The 17,195-nt window shown below is 38.2% G+C and overlaps 1 protein-coding gene across 6 annotated transcripts in view; it reads right to left on the reverse strand.

The window, feature by feature from the left end:
• Positions 1-16,441, reverse strand: part of numb (NUMB endocytic adaptor protein) — an 83,354-nt gene extending 66,913 nt beyond the window's left edge. For 4 of the 6 annotated variants that reach the window (XM_056255867.1, XM_056255865.1, XM_056255866.1 and 1 more), the window contains exon 1: positions 16,278-16,441. The gene's annotated coding sequence lies outside the window, so the exon portion shown is untranslated. Of the gene's footprint in view, positions 1-2,476; positions 2,500-7,026; positions 7,045-16,277 lie in introns of those variants that run through there. The other 2 variants (XM_056255864.1, XM_056255863.1) reach the window with 2 other exon arrangements.
• Positions 16,442-17,195: the final 754 nt, after the last annotated feature.

A 17,195-nucleotide genomic window follows, 5' to 3' on the forward strand; every position in this document is an offset into this window, starting at 1 on the left:
ACACACACCACCGCAATAACGATAACGGCACAGAGAAACTATGTCTTTGGAATCACTTCCAGAACGACTTTATCCAGCTGATAAATGATAAAAACACTGACGACCAATCAGAATCCATCCTGCTGTAACAAGCTCGAGCATTTAAAGTGACAGACGAGTATGCGTTTAGAATAAACAGAACGATATCCTCTGCTGGTGTGGGACACTGTAACGGGGTTTGTTGATAAGGGAAGAACGGGAACTGGCGAACGTTCAACACTAATATCAAATAAACAAACACAAAGCGAAAGTAAAAGCGTCAGACTGCTGCACACATATAAACAAAACATAACGTAAAATAGTCCAGGCCTGGTCCTCTCTCATCCTTCACTGTTGTTCATTGTCATCCTTCTACCAACAGTAAGTTGAGCCACCACAGTCATTTAAATATACACAAAGTGAAAATATAGTGGTATTTTGGGGTTAAGGAAACTAGATACTAACATGAAATTAATGTTAGAATAATGACTCAGCATCTCATCTGACCGCGAAGGGGTGGGCGATATGACAGACAGCGCTGAGAAACAGTTTAAGCTGTTTCATACCTAAACACCATTATAACTGCTCTCTCCGGGTCAGCGGCAGTGACTGTGCGAGATTTGAATGTTTGCTGTGATCGTACTTGTCAAAGGTTTCACAGACAGACGAATCGTTGTCATTTAGGAATGAGATCGCGTGGGTGTTTGAATCGAGATCACAATCTTTTACCCATTAATCATGCAGATCTATTAGAAACAATTTCTGAATAAGCATTCTCAACAAAAAAAAATGCTTTGGTGGATCCCTATTCCTTCAGGGACACACGTGGAAAAGAAATGAATCACTGCTAAATTATGCACAATGACCCAGTTTCCTCATTCTCAAACTTTAAAAAGCTGAAACTACGTGCAAAAAAAAAAAAGAAGAAAGAATAAGAACTCAGGAATCAGCTTTCCACAGTCACAGCTTAAACACACACAAACACTCAAGTGTCAACTGAGGCATTATAAGTTCAAAAGTTATTGGGTTTTATCAGATGATGGGATCTTGATGATAGTATCTCACATGAGTATGGGGCAACAGCAGCTGAGATTTGATATGATTGAATCATATCTCTGCCATGACACGCACCCGCCTCCTCTCATTAACTCCGGTTAAATAGTGTTGGTGTGACCGGGTCTGAATTTCAGCGCGGGATTGCACATAATTCTACTCATTCCCACAGATTTCAAGCTCATATGCGAAGCGCACACACATAATAAAGCCGCCTTTGACATACAAGTGCCAAAATTAGCTATTTTTCACGGCTTATTAATGGTCAAATACACTGAAAATGAATGTCACAATGTCCATCGCGCGAGTATTAACGTAACAGTCGTAAACAGTTCAGGAAGAATGTGTAACAGTAACTGTATTTTGGATCCGTGAGTGCATCAGGTCTTAAAGGGACAGCAGCCTAATAAAAGTGATGCTCTCTATGTTGTTAATGTTAATCAAGAGAAAATCACTTACCTGATTAACATGCGTAACTTTAATTGACTAATCTGCATTTAATTTTTACAATGAATACTATCCAGTTATTTAAAATTTGATTACTTTGTTTCTTTATTCAGTTTCTTACCTGAATAATAAAGTTAGACCTACCTGAAAAAATTAAAGCAGTCTATTTCATTTAAATCTTTAATCTATATTTGATTTTGATTTGTTGTTAGGCATTTGTTTATTTGTTCTTATTTTTATTACTGTTTACTTGTCTTTTTTAAATTCACTTTACCATTTGAAATCAAGCTTCCCTGTGCCGAGTGTAAGCTATTGCAACAAAATTACCCCATTGTAAAAACAATTACAATGAGTTAGCAAATATTTGTGAGATAATTGTAATGGTAATTGATTAGCATGTATATATGAAAAAAGCTTAAAAGCTTTATATAGTGACCTCTTCAGAAGATTTTTTTTGATTGCCTAGGCCCTAGACTTTTAATAGATAGACAAAAAAATAAATAACATTAAAAACATCTAGGCTATATGCAGCGTTTTTTTCCCCGTGGTTTTGAAAATGGTGTAGAATATTAATACTTTTCAAGGTATCATATCAAAGTAAGAAATTCCAGTATCGTGACAACACTAGTGTATACAAGACTTTTTCCACTAATTGAAAAAAGTTAGTTAAATATGGAGTTAATCCTTATGATTCCATGTTGTGACAATGAATTTCCCTTTTTGTGATGCCACTCACTTACATTTAAAACCTCAAACGCTATTAAAGTCCATTATATATATATATATATATATATATATATATATATATATATATATATATATATATATATATAATACCCAATACCTTCCCTCACTACTCTGCACAGTGAAAGCGGCACCAAACTCTCATATGAAGGTAGAAAGTGGGCACACGCTTGTTCAAAGATATCAACAGATATCAACCTTAATAGTAACATACCAGCCAAAACATCAGAGAAAGTGGAGGCTGGACGCCTGGCCCATCACACAGAGGCTATGTTGATCCTCTTCTGACAGCTCAAGCAGGTCTTGTCAGAGTAAACTGCAGGTTTGTTAAGTGCCCTACTGAAACCAGAGCCTCTGAAGGCTGTGTACTCATGCTTTATTCAGGCTCTGCCAGTCCAGCAACAAGTACATCTGAAACCTGTGACTAAAATCACATAAACAATCCATGCTGACTGAAACCAGCAAGCCATTCTTACTCCTGCACCTAATCCTGTCAAAAGCAGAATGAAAAGCCTAATATTCTTATTGCACATGAGTGAATGTCACAAAAACGGTTAGGAACATAATCATATTTCACAAAACAAATGAAAGGAAATAAGAGCATATATATATTTCATTAGGATGTAAAAAAAAAAAATCTATGTTTTGGGGGGTAATGTGCTTAACTGTCATAATGCTAAATAATTATAGGGCACGATTGATTAAAAAATAATAATAATAATAATAATATATATATATATATATCCTATACCGAATCAAACCATTATAACGGAATCCAGAAAAATGTCAAATAAAAACAAAGAATTTGGGAAAAAAATAAAATGGATTTTATAGGGCCCTAAACTTTTTATTTTTGTTACAAATAATTTTATTTAATTAGATATGCTTTTTAATAACTAAAATTTAAATATACACTAGAAGAAAATGTTTGCTAATGCTTGTCCAGCTTTCAATTCACTTGCATTTGACACTTTTTTGCACCATGGAGTTTATAAAATAAACTATTTTTGCTAGACTTTCTCCAGTCTGGATCTTATTCAATGTGCAGTTAGCAATTCCTTTGTTTGTCTAAAATTGTATTTAACCATTTAAACAGAAAGCAGAACAATTATTGGGAATTTGGCAAAAAAAAAAAAAAAAAGATTTCATAGTGCCCTAACAACGTCATGTTTGCCGACAATAACTGTTTGTAAACGCTTTATTCAGTTCCACAAGGGCTGCTTAGTGCATGAATCAAACCCAACCAAAGCAGATAAGAGCTCCTCTGGTGCTGTGTGTGAAAGACAACACCGAGAGAACAGGTAACAGGAGCCGATGTGACTCACAGCATTGCTGGATCTAACCAGAGCAGGGAATTTCATCACATCCCGTTCCTGCCCGACCAGTCCGACCACTCGAGGAGGCCAAGAGAGGCCTGTGGCGTTTAACATTCCCCACCTGAGTGACACCTGAGGCGCCCAATCCGTCCATCTCTCTCCCTCTCGGCCCACAGCTTCAACTGAGCAAACTGAAAGAACTCATTGTGTGTCGTCCAAGACAATGGAGACTGTATTGCACGAGAAGCCTCGGAGAGATCGCCGTTCCACGGACCAATGCGTTTTCCACGGAGCAAAAGAAGTCCGACTAATGGAAAATTCCCCCGTGGCAGCGACCGCAGAGGTGCTTTGATTGCTTTGAAGCACAGAGCAGCTCCATCAGCGTACGGGCCGGGACCTCGCTGTGAATGAAGCTCGGATCAGTCTCAGTGGCGTCTCGAGGGGCAGAGAGACAGCGATGGCTTACCGAGGGCAGGTGATTTCTGCTCAAGCACAGCGAGGGCTTCTGTCGGGTCGAGGGAAGAATGCCTCAAGCTTCGGGTCCAGTACACCCTGTGCTACTGCTTTTATCCCAGCAGGGTGCCCAATCTGGCCCCATTTCCACCAAATAAGGAGGAAGGATCATTTCCTCACTGAAATCGCTCTCATTATTCAAAATAAAGCTGAAAAAAATGTAACCAATAGCAATTGAACTAACTGAAATCAGTTTTTTGAAGTAATAATAAAAAAAAACTGATGTAAAAATAGCCGAAATTAGAAATATTTAATAAAAATGATAAATGCACATGGAAAAATGACTAAAGCTTAAAGTAAAATAAAACCTGAAAATATCAAATAAAAGATACTACCGTATCGTTTCTTTTCTTAGAGATATACGACTGAGAAAATGCGGTCGTTCTATATTCAGGGACAATATAACAATATTTATATAACAAAAGGTAGCGCCAAATATGAGTAAAACAAGTGTTTCGCCAAGGACTGATAAACGCAGCGGAGTCACCAAACAACTCTCGTTAAGCAGTCGAGAAATACAGAGTGTGTAATGTTAGAAGATGGAGAGCAACCACCCAGAATACCCTGGCAACCGCCTAGCAACCACCAAGAACACCCTAGTAACCACCTAGCTACACAGTTACAGTTTGAGGACACGCAAGAGGAACGTGCACATTTGACAACAAAAGCCGAGGAGACTTGCATAATGTAAGTTAATGAGTTGATTATCGGCGTTTTACTATGCTCTCTCGTTCATAGAGATTTTTAGATGGATATCGAGGCTTTTTAGGTTGTGCGTAAATCTGCAATCTCTGACCCAGTTTGTTTGCTCGTTTCCAAGGCTACGATACGCTGTGTTTCCTGCTAACTGGCAGGAAATACTATTGGGTATACTATCGAAATACTATTGGGTGAACTGGCAGTGGGCGGAGTCACACAGACCGAAACAAAAACCGACATGAATGTGTAAAATAATAAGTAAAATAACTGGCTGTAGAAGGGGTTTTCAGAGAAACGAGTATGTGAACTTAGCATGTTTCCTAAATATCTGCAAGTTTATATTATGGTATTTTTATGCTTTCGTAGAGTAAAAAAGTTACTTACAGCACCTTTAAGAGATACAGTAAACAGTCATACCACTTATTACACAGCATTCCACCACGTAAATAATTATGGGGAAAAGAGATATTGATCTGAGATGAAACTGTTTTATAATCGTACCTGTTTGTTATCTCATAGCCGCGCTCAAAATGGCAGCGGCTGCGTTTGTATGAAACAAGAGAGAGCGAGTCCACGATACTGAATGGCATAATTAAATAACTTTACACAAAATATTGATTTGACTGAGTTTTAATATTTTATTAGCTTACCAAATGCAAAACTTCCACGAGGAAAAAACTTTCCTAGCAAGTGTAAAGCGCTGATTTCAATAACCCGGATGAGCCTGCGTTATCTGCTTTCAGTGGTTGTTATCGAGGAATCACAAACCGCTGCATGGAGCGATGGACCAATCAGAATCAAGTAGAGCTGGGTAATAATACTATATAATACATGTGAAATGTATGCTATGATTTTTTCCATTATATTTAAAGGATAAAGCTTTTATTCAGCAAGTACACATTAAATTGATAAAAAGTGACAGTAAAGATATTTATAATGTTACAAAAGATTCCTATTTCAAATAAATGCTATTCTTTTGAATTTACTAATGCTGACATTTTTTTTTATCATGGTTTCCACAAAAAATATTTAAAAAACGTTTTAAACGTTGATAATAATCAGAAATGTTTCTGATTTGATGCATTAAATCAGCTTATTAGAATAATTTCTGAAGGATCATGTGACACTGAGGACTGGAGTAATGATGCTAAAAATGTAGCTTTGATCACAGTAAAAAATTACAATATATTTACATAGAAAACGTTTTTGTAAATGGAAAAATATGTAAAAAACAAAAGAAAAAAGAAAGAAAAATCACAATATTTTTTGTTTTTACCGTATTTTTGCTAATCTTACTGACCCCAAATTTCAGACCGTACTACCGCCTCATAATACCAAAAGCTCACCAAATTAAATAACTTTGCATCAGTTGTGGTCTGATCGTATAGTAGTTTCAAGTTAGTGTAAACGTTCCCGAGAAAGCTTTGCACCATCACCATTTCAATGAAAAAGGGTGTGAGAGAAACACACACACACACACACACGGATCTCTGAGCCTGAACGGCTGAGGACCGTCCACTGATTGAAGTCAGAGAAGGAAACGCACTGCCATCCCTCCTCCTCCTCCTCCTCCTCCTCAGGACAGGAATGCACATTCTTCCCACGTTACTCTCGTCTTATCTGAGGGAGGGAGCTCTTGGAAAGCACAATATGTGCTTGTGCTGCTCATGTTGCGTTCACATTTGAATCATCAGCGTTGAATCAAACGTCTGCATCAGCAATCTTCAGCTCACAACACAGAGCTGCAGTTTTATTACACTGTCTCCATGCATTTAGCAGATGCTTTTATCCAAAGCGACTTATGAATATTGTTGGCTCTGACAAATTTGCTTTTGTTCCTCTTTTATAATATACAATGGCAGGTTTATTAGAGAATTAGACAACTAAGCAAGCTAGAGAAGAGGAGAAATGCAGAGAAATTGTAGAGAAATGTTATGACGGCCTACACTGTAAAAAAACTTTTTTTAATTAAATAGTTTATTGGAGCATGTTTTACAAGAAAACACTAATTCAGTTTTTCTACTGTTTCAAAATAAACACCACACCAAATTGCTCTTTTCAGTGTAGAAAAAAAGCACATTTTGCAACAAATTTGACAAAATTGTGCATGACTACAGGCAGAAAATGCATGTCGAAATTCAGCTAGAATGACGTACATGACAAAACCTATTTTATGAGTGCTGTAAATAGAAACGCTCTGCCCACAAACAAACCACAGGAAACATCCTGACCTCACCTCAGTCACAAAAGCAACACACTCCGCATTAACGTCAACAGCAACACAGCGAGCGCAGCGTAGCACGACAGGACTCGCGTTACACAAGCATGCGAGCGAGCCATGATGCAGCAAACAGAACAGATTTGGTGTCAGCGAGGAGCCTTCAGTAAGCTCTCCGGCTCTGCCATGATCAAGCCCGTTTCTGACAGCAAGCCAAGATCTGAGCGCATGCTCGCCCGAAGAGGAGACCCGCTCGGACCACTGCCGTTCTTACGGTAACGCACATGCAGGAGGTTACGTGTGCGGGTTACAGAGAGGATATCAGTGTGCCACAGGTTGCAGATTAGCATACGGCTGCCCTTGAGCATGAGGGTGACGATGATGACCCAGCAGAGAACAAAACAAGCACTGCGCTCAAACTACAGGTCTTTAACCGCAGAGACTGCGTTAACACTGATGATAACACTCTTATCCTGATAAGTAGCTTTGCTATCAAGAAGCTTACTGAATCATCCCTTTCACGTTTGACACTGTCACAAAGGCCTCTTGAATATGAGGGTGATAGTTGACCCAAAAAAAACCTTTTTTTCTTCAGTGTTTCTGAGAAACATAAAAGGAGGCGTTTAGTAGAATGTTCACGCTGCTCTTTTCTATGAGAAAGTTGAATTTTATGATGATTTTTCTCAATTTTGTCACTGTCAGTGTTTGGACAACAGCAGCATTTAACATCTTTTGTCCCACAAGAGAAAGAATAGAGTTGTAAATGACATGAGGATGTTGACGGGTTTATCATTTGGTAAACTTAGATGAGATGCAACATCTCTTCACAGTTCTTCTGTATATCTGATAGAAGTGTTTCCAAATGAATCACCCAGATCCCACAGTCTAAAGCCACGGTCACACTGCAAAACTATTTCTACAGACACTGCACATCGTTGTAATGTGATGTGACACTCAGCAGCCTCTGTTTTTATAACAATATTCAACATATAATATATCGAATGTGTAAAAATATGCAATCTACTCCACTTTACTTCTACGCTGCCACTTTGCAGATTTAAAGTTTAAATTAGATTTTAATTTAAAGAGACCTTTGTGAAAGTGTCAAATGTGAAAGTGATTATTCAGAGGTTAGACCATGACGTATAAGACTTTTATTGGTCACACGTATTCACGTTAAGGCCCTTGCACACTGAGACCGAAGTTTTCGTATTCGTGATTCGGTGGCTCTGAATTAGGGGTGTCGCAATATACCGGTATTGGCGATAATCGTGATATTCAAAGCGTGAAATATCGACATCAAGTTAATTTAGAGTGTGGCAATATACCGGTATTGGCGATAACCACGATGTTTAAAATGAATAGGACTTTTATGATAACATGACACGTATACTCCAGCACCCGTTGAGGTGGCAGTATTGCACCCGCTGACATCTATCAAATGAGAAGAAGACGCAGCGCGCGCCCGCGCAGCCACTCTGGTATGAGAGTTCTTCGGCTTCAAAGAAAACAGCACTTTAAAGGGGGTCGCACACCGGACGAGAAGCGCAGAGAATTCTTTAAAATTCGAACACATTATTTTCTAGGAGTTTTTACACACACCACCGGCACCATTCGGCGTCTGTCCGCGACGCCCAGCAATGGCTCGGATTTTCAGGTGAGATTCTCAAATCATTCAGTTAACGGATGCGCTCTGACTGAGGTAAAGTGTTCAGACTGCAGACTTAGCAACGATTGTATTTAATTGTACAGTACAATCATAACATAGTACAGACATGATCTTAATTTCATAATGTCCTTAAACATAACAATATTGCTGGCCATGAAGAAAGTGTGCGTCAGGTGTGCTACATGCGACGCGGCGCGGAGCTGCGCTTCTCGTCCGGTGTGCGACCCCCTTAAGCCCAATCTGCAGAATGTGTAGCCACCAACCTTTTTACCCATCTCCGTGTCCATCACCCTGCGGATTACGCTATTTTACAGAGAGTAAATTGCGATAATTTTACTAGTCATGGAATGGGAAATGTGACATTAACCTGTTAACAGTGGGTTTTTGTTTTCATATGTTTAAATAAAGGGTGATTATTAAGTACCCCGTTTTCTTTACTCGTCGTATTTTTGTATTTGATTTGTTTTGTTCAAATCTGCATGACTTGCACCGGCGCAACAATAGGTTTAAGAGCTTTTCAGTTCTTCAGGAAACATTCAGACAGTGTTTCGCTCCAGTTTGAAACCAGATATACTTCACATGCTTGTCTTACTTCACAAAAATGTGCATTCAAATATAAGAACGCAAGAAGTAAAAATGCAAAAAAAGAAAAATTAAATAAAAGTAAAAATTTATTTGACTGATTTGACATTTTTTCCCCCAAGGTTTCTATAGATATCGCGATATATCAATATCGTGAATTATTTTGGCCACAATAACCGTGGTGTGAAAAATCATCGTGACAGCCCTCCTCTGAATTGTCAAAATACCATTCAAACTGCTCGCTACGGATGCGAAAAACGCAGAAAATCGAACACGATCCGAATTTTTTTTATGACGGACGAAAGTTTCGGAGGCAATGTGCAAGCGTGATTGACATAAGATGAGGTCGTATTTATTTTTTAACGTGCGAAAATTTTGGACGCAAATTTCGGACTCAGTGTGCAAGGGCCTCACAGAATCTTGTGGGAATTGGGAAACACTTTGAAAATACCTGTAGATGTGTAACGTGAAGAGCTTAATGTAAAGCAGCGGAATTGCTGAAGTTTTCAACCTCATTTGCAGTTTTAGTGACATTAATAGTGACGTCAGCAATGACGAGCGTCAGAGGAATTTCGCAATGTCCTCCGAGTGGCTCGTTCTTCCTCTTACGAAACTCGCTGATAGGTGAAACTGGCTGGCAGGTTTCAACACTATTAAAGTCAAGAGTCCTCATTAACACCAGCATTGTGTTCTTGTAAAATGAGATCCAGGGTCTTTGAGCAGATGGTCTAAAGATACAAATGCCTCTATTAGCATAAGCATTAACGATGCTTGAGACTTAATTATGATTAGCATTATTCTGCATGTTGATAAGGTTCTCCACACACAGTGGTGTTGGCTCATTTTAAAGCTACATACTGAACTCCACTCATGCAACTAGGGAAAACCACCAATCTGAGGACTAAAACAGCTTGATGAATTTTTCAAAGTTATATACACAAATACAGTGTTGGGCCATTTCTGCCATGTTGAAGTTTTTGTGGTTACCATTGTGCTGAAGAGTAGAGCTTGTAATTAGGTTTGTCAGTGGCTACATGTAAATATACGACACTGGCATTGATAGTCAACATAATATTTTACTAGTTCATTAAATTTACAAGCTAAATAAGTTACATTTAACATGTGCTACGCTAGATGTTAGTTTGAACTGAAATACATCAGATTAATTGGGTCCAGCACTCAGTTATGTTGAAATAAGTTGTAACAACTTTTTTTTTTTAAAGCTGCAGTCCGTAGCTTTTTTTGGGTTAAAAATTATCCAAAATACATATTTGAGAAAATACATAACCAGCCAGTGTTCAAAACTGTACACACACATCTGTACACATAAAGAAGGAGTCTCAGCTAGTATAAGCTATATTGCGTGTGAGGGTGTTGGAGGTGGAGATTTATAGCCTTTTCTCACTGAACTTGATATAATTAAACTTATCAATTTGATGGCAGATCCAGAAAGGTTCAAACGGCAATCACCAGTGACAACTAGAGATTCACCCGCTGTAAAAAAAATGCAAAAGACTTCGTTCGGACTTCGGAGTGGCTACAGAAAAAGACTGCAACCGGACCCATGCGAAAACGAGAATACACATCGGACGGACATTACATGTAGTCACGCAATGCTGATGTTGTTAACATTAACAATTTGAGAACAAAGTATAATTTGCACGGTTTTGCGTATGATAAGCGATTTTTAGATTTTATCAGCGCGTTTTACTGCAATGTCAGAACCAGAACAAAAGTGGATGTTTCTTGTTCAGACATTTTCCGGTGAAAATTCTTATGTTGGTCATACTTCCAAAAAGAATAATCTGTGATTCTGAATGCCAGTACCCACACCGGCGCGGCGACTGACAGCCTCACACTCTCCTCAAACATTGTGTTCATCCGCGCTGTGCGGTGTCGAGGGTGTTGAAGTACAACTCACGTAAAGTTGATAATTCCGCGAATGACTGCAATTGCAGATTTCGAACAGAGATGGCGACAAAGAGGAAAAACTGCGGACTGCAGCTTTAGGTAATCAACTTTAAAAATTGGGTTAAACAAATGATTAAGTTAATTACAAGTTGCCATAACTCAAAGCTTAATTGCAAACTGTTGCAAATGCAAAAAATGTGTTTTAGTGTATGAGATATTTTAAGTCGGCATTGAAGTGTAACTCAACCCCTGGTCAGAGCCTAACTCCACACACTGGCAATATTAGAAAAATGCTGGAAAAGTGGGCAGAGCCCAGCGGAGACAGAGGGGACGAAAGAGGGCGGTTGGCGTGCACCTGAGACCCGCAGTGACGAATTGATTGACAGCTGTCAGACTCGCAAAGATGGAGAGTGACTGGAGTGACGCCAGTAGCTTTGCAACAGAACGGTCACTTGAAGTAGAGGACTTTTCTCCCCCACCTTCACCTGAGGTGGAGGAGGGTGAATTGTCTGTGGACACAGGGCCAGAGCCTTATCAATTCGAGCCGCTGGCTAAAACTGCGGTCTTAACTCCCGATGCCGACGATGCTAGCGAAGCAGCAGCGCAAGAGATAATGGGACCAGTGTATGAGTTGTAAAACATTAGCATTATGGCTAATTTAGGCTAATGCTCATAGCAAATAATAACGAACTTTCAAAAATTTCAATTTCATTTGAGAAAATGAGAAAAATGCTTCATTTGAGAAAAACTATCATCATGACATAAACACACAGAAACTCAAAAGGTCTTCACGGCAACCCGTCAAAATAAAAGTTCGGTTTAACTTGACAGAAATATATTACTGTTGTACATTAGAATTTAGATATGTCCCAATGTAATAATACACTAACACTAATCCAAATAATCCATGTTTTAATTTTAACAGTAAAGCTCATTGTGCAGCAAGTTATTTGACAAAAAGTTTATTTAATTTCATATGATTAAAATTGATGATAAATGATAAAATTTGTGTTTTATGTCTTCATTTTATTACCAGAAAAAACACAACACAGAATTAGTGTGACATTTTTTTTCATATATTTAAAGAAAAAAAAGTTGTATAAGTTTAATGATTAATAATACATGATTTCAATTAATTAGACATGCTTTTTGACTGCAAAAAAAATTTAAACACAACGTATCCGTAACACGCCCGCTCCGCAACACTAGCAGACAGGGTGAAGGTGCAATAGGTGATCTGGGAAATGCTAAATTTAGCCTGCTAGCATTGAACGCATACGATCCTAACCTCCCTGCAAATCGCCAACCAAAGTGAAGCCTCCTTAAAAAACACATAAACACGCACAGACCAGAAGCGAGATTATTGGATTACATCATGTGTCATTCACCGGTGAGAAAACTTTACAGTACAGTGAGTAACAGTAGGCTACTGCAATAACGAACTTTGCCTGCCATATCTTCCATTTTGGGACCGAATGCAATGAACAAACATTTTATGGTCCTACGCCTTTTACAGAAGATATATATTTATAAAAATACATTTATTAATGTAAAATAGTGATTGCTATCAGAATACGAGTAGACTTTCAACCAGCATAACAAAAAAAAAATTCTGTAGAGAATCACCTATTCCATCGTTAATGTCAAGCCCTGCAAAATTCAGTAACATGAATGTTTAAATTTTTTCCATTTTTAATTTAATCAAAATGTCCCACAACTGGATCTTATGGTGTTTTCTCTCTGCTTCTCCATTCATTTATTCTTAAAATCGACTGCAAGCTCGCATTTAAATCTTCCACCATCCATCCAATCAATCAATAGTCCGTTTCACTTGGATGTGCATCATAATGGGCCTGTTTACACCTGGCCACTTCATGAGTTTTGGGATAGCTGTGGGATCGTGTAAATGCCCTCCGAAACGCATTCGAGGCGGATTAAAATCCGATCGCTCAAACCACTTCAGGAGGAGGTCTGGGTCGTGTACCAGACGAAACTGGACGAGTGTAAATGCATCTGGTTGTTGAAACCACATATGTACATTTTACTCCTCCCAACAATGCTAAAAGATAAACGTGTGAGAGCGTGTTATAGGCTATATGTCATGTTATAGTCAGATATGACGGCACTACTGCAACACACACCACCACAGATGAGCATCTCTTTATCAAGCCAACGCGCAAACTATCGCAAACCAAAGTGAAAGGAAGTCGCAGACGCTTAACACACACTCATCTTCATTAAAAGTAAATAAAGCGTTCTCCTATTCTCCAATTGTCTTTGATTTAGAAATTAGCTGATGATCAATAAAATGCAGCTCATATCTGTTGCTTTCATTGAAGTGAACATATAGCCGAAGTACTGAAGATCGGATTTATATCCGTTTCGCGAAAACACATTTATGTGACCAAGTGTAAATGGAATCGGTTTGATAAAACTATCCGATCAGTAAAAACACATGAAGTGACCCGGTGTAAACAGGCCAAATATGGTCAAAAACACTACTTACTTCCATTTTATCGCAACTTTAAATAACTTCCGTCTTGCATCAAACACACTGAATGAATTAAATTACTTATGCTCTCAGAAGTTGAAGTAAGAGATTGCCAAAATTGGTTCTGAAAGAGATTCGCAGATCCAAACACCAGCTCCATTTTGGTGAAAAAGGGGGTATGGCTGGATACCCAGATAACATTTCATGAATGTGCTGTCATTGACTGTGATGTCAGCAGTAAGTCAGAGAACTGGACACACACCAGGTCAAAGTCCATGTGCAGAAACGGCAGTAATATCTCAGCACGGCTCACATCTCAGCCATTCATCCTGCGCCGTGACCTCTCTTTGCACGCGCCTATAAAACAGGGAATGTGAAACGGAGCAGACGCAGTCCTGATAAATTACAAGAACGGAGGGAAGACCTAATCATCCACGACAGAAAAGAGTACGGCCTACTTCAATATATTTAGGAAGTTGGGTTTTTTTTTGTATAGTCACATTATAGTAGGCTTACACATGCAAACCTGTACAACCTTGAGCACAATCATTTGAAAAAAACACTGTCCAAATGAAGCATACTGGATGTGATAATGATTAACCGCTGAGCAACGCAGGACCGCTGGAACCAAAGGTAGCTGAGTAAACAGATAAGAGCACCCTCTCGATTTGTATCTTGGCAAAGCCTGGCCTCTATAAGGAAATGAGAAATGACTTCATCCCACAAGAAACCCCATCATAAGTGTGTAGTTTGACAGCAACTCCCATTCTGATGACTCATCAACTGGATGCACTCGTTTCCCAATGTCATCAAACTTCTGAGAAAAGCCAAGCCCTGAACATGTGGTTACAACTTATTAAACCTATCGGTGTTCAATGGAAATCCAACATTGTTTGGTTTTGGTTGGTATTTATGTAGATTTACGGGCAACTAAGCCTGGTGTAATTATCTGATCAGAAAGTGCCTGATATTCTACATGTAGACGAGGGCAGAGACCATGGCTAAAAACCAGAGCTTAACACTAAAGCCGAACTGTAACTGGAAGCTTACTGTAATCATATTTGATACTTGAATTTCTAAGGCCTCTAGATGATCAAAACTTTGCTGTAAAACCTGTTGCACACAATCTACTACAGTCCTTCTGTCGTCTGATTGATAGTTTAGACTTTATCATCAAGTAAAAGCCAGGTCTTTTAGTATAATTGTACAAACGTCCCCCTTCAGCTCGTGTCTTTATGCTGTGAAACCTGCACCGATTTGTATTGAGTAAAAGTAAGAATAACTTTTATATTGTTAGTAAAATATCTACTTAGCAATAGCAAATTAGGTATTTGATTAACCAAAGATCATTTTTAGAAACAAAAATCACACTCAAATGTGAGTATCAAATATGATCATCGGGCTTTTGAGGAAGGGTTATTTGTTCATCTCTCAATCATAATTGTATTGCATTGCATTATATGTTTTAAAACTACAGAGCTTTGATTATAAACTAAGCATTTAAATATCATCATATTATTGGCAGATATGGTGACGACTGATAAATATGTAGGCCTATTTTATGTCGATAGTCTGCAATACTGTTATAAATCTCATTCATTTACATTAAAAGCCTCAGTTTCATCTTACCTTTTGACCATATAAATATCAGCATCTGCACCAAATTGCATATTTCTCCTCAGTTTGGGCCTCTGAATAAAACTGAAGTGTTTTCCCCTCCATATTCTCATTATGTCATGCTATATGAGTAAAAGCCTGATCTATCAAATATGATAACAAAAACTGTGCAAACTGTTCTTGAATTTTCTTTATTAAACTGCTCCACATCAAAACATTATGTCAAGTTCACAGACCAATGATGTCATTCTGAGATATGTGATTAATTTGTTGTTATGTGACCTAGGATGTGATCTTTACTGACCAGTCCCTCTTCACCAAACCATCATTCTGGAGTGTGACAGCTACACACAATGGTTGTTTTGAATCACTAGATGTATTGCAGACTGATGATTAAAAAGTGGTAAACAAACAAAAAAAAGATGTCAAGTTCCTGACTTATGTCAAACTATGCCAGCATTAACTTGACCAGTCCTAACCATGTCCAACTACTGAAGGAATTACAGGCATGAATTACTGTTTACTGCATGTCAATAGCCCAATAATACCTCGTAACATAAGATATTCCTCTACTGTGGTGTTCATAATAACAGAGTACATGATAGGTGATCACAGTAATGCTGTATTTAGTGAAGTGTTGTGAATCTGTGGCAGGTGAGCTGCTAACCGGCTAGCTCAGCTAGCAACTCTTCAACAAACAGCCCAAACCCATAACCCAGTTAACCACAGCCAACCCCTCGACACGAAACACACAAGTCACATTTTTTTAACACAGAAACCATCAGTTGGAGTCATTTTATCTCGCTAGTGGCTTGTTAGCAGCTGCCTTAGCCGGATGCTACCTTATGAACTCAGACAAACAGTCTGTTAGCTGGTTAGCTAACAATAACACCATAAACCATCGTTATTACAAACATCAGCATTATTATTATTATTATAACATCATCAACCCGATCATCAGCCTGGTTCAGACGCATAGGTAAAGGTGAATCGACTCACCTGTTCAGCGGCGGGTCAGATGAACTGCTCGTATCCACAGATGTAACGTTACGTGAACCCGACCAGACAGATTCAGAGATTTACACGACTAGTGAAATAAAGTATTATATTCCCCAGATGATGGCTGGATCCTGCTGGACGTGTTGTGTGTGTCTCTCTGACTGACTGTTCGCCGGGTTCAGCCGTCAGCCGCTGATCTGCTGGTGGGCGGGGCTACAGGCTGACACGAGCACGAGCGCTCATTAATTATTCACAACATAAACAATTAGCCTGGGAGGAGCATTCATGACACCACTGTGACCGAATATATATATATATATATATATATATATATATATATATATAGGCTATATATATATATATATATATAGGCTATATATACGCAAAACACTAACACCCCACCAATACTGCATATTTACAATAGTCTTTCTGCTGTAATTATGATAAAGTTGCTTGTTTTCAAACTTTTTTTATTGATATATTAAATCAATTATCATAATTAATTTTATATATTAGATTGCAATTTCAGAAGTTATATTCCGTAGAACCCTATGCTATGCTTTTCAATAAAAATTATAGATAATAGTTTGTGTAGTTTTTTTTTTTTAGCATTTTAATTTTACTGTAGTCAACATTTGAAGTGGATCAAAAAAGTTCATCAAAGTTGTCCTAATACAAGAACGGGTTTTGATTCACTTCAAATTTTGACTACTGTAAATTAGACATATTATTGTAATGTTTATTAATACTAATTTGTTGAAATACTTGACTTTTTCACAACTATCAATAACTTCTGTTTTAAAACTGTTAACTTATTTTAAAACATTATCCCCCAGTTTCACAGACAAGACTTACGCCTAGTCCCAGACTAAACTGCATTACTGAGCTGATTCAACTGAAAGCAACTTGCACTCATAT

The sequence above is a fragment of the Rhinichthys klamathensis genome, unplaced genomic scaffold (assembly GCF_029890125.1).
Source record: "Rhinichthys klamathensis goyatoka isolate OS25496 unplaced genomic scaffold, OSU_Roscu_1.1 h1tg000123l_1, whole genome shotgun sequence".
NCBI lineage: Eukaryota > Metazoa > Chordata > Actinopteri > Cypriniformes > Leuciscidae > Rhinichthys > Rhinichthys klamathensis.